The sequence below is a fragment of the Sinocyclocheilus anshuiensis genome, unplaced genomic scaffold, assembly GCF_001515605.1.
Source record: "Sinocyclocheilus anshuiensis isolate Anshui unplaced genomic scaffold, SAMN03320099.WGS_v1.1 scaffold718, whole genome shotgun sequence".
NCBI classification, from domain to species: Eukaryota; Metazoa; Chordata; class Actinopteri; order Cypriniformes; family Cyprinidae; genus Sinocyclocheilus; species Sinocyclocheilus anshuiensis.
Window position 1 is genome coordinate 2,672,450 of NW_015546102.1, and position 838 is coordinate 2,673,287.

Below are 838 nucleotides of genomic sequence, written 5' to 3' on the forward strand. Positions count from 1 at the left end.
TACTCACACCGTGAGGATCACAGTATGAGGATCGTGTGAACTCACAATGAGCTCATACACTACTCACACGGTGAGGATCACAGTATGAGGATCGTGTGAACTCACATTGATTTCATATACTACTCACACGGTGAGGATCACAGTATGAGGATCGTGTGAAATCACAATGATTTCATATACTACTCACACCGTGAGGATCACAGTATGAGGATCGTGTGAACTCACAATGATTTCACCTATTACTCACACCGTGAGGATCACAGTATGAGGATCGTGTGAACTCACAATGATTTCACCTATTACTCACACCGTGAGGATCACAGTATGACGATCGTGTGAACTCACAATGATTTCATATACTACTCACACTGAGGATCGCAGTATGAGGATTGTTTGAGTTCATAATGAGCTCATGTATTACTCACACCGTGAAAGTAAAAGTTGACAGAATTTATTTATTTGTTTATTTACTTATGGGTGAGCTAACACTTTAGAGCAGGTTGATATTGTATACATACAATATCGTTTAGGCAGCAAGGCGAACACATGTCCCATTTGTCAACGGTTCATGGCAGCAGCACAGTTTGTTTACAGAACAGCTCTGTCAGCAAGGACAGAACATGGTATCACAGCTTCAGGGTTGCCAGGTTTTAAAGGGGTCATATGATGCGATTTCAATTTTTCCTTTCTCTTTGGAGTGTTACAAGCTGATGCAGCCATGTCAGGGAGACGCTGTGTGTTTCAGTGCGAAAGCAAAAGCCAAAAGCACTGCCTTCCAGAAGTAGATGCAATTAGGAATCATTGGTTAAGATTTATTTACAACAGAACAGAGAACAGC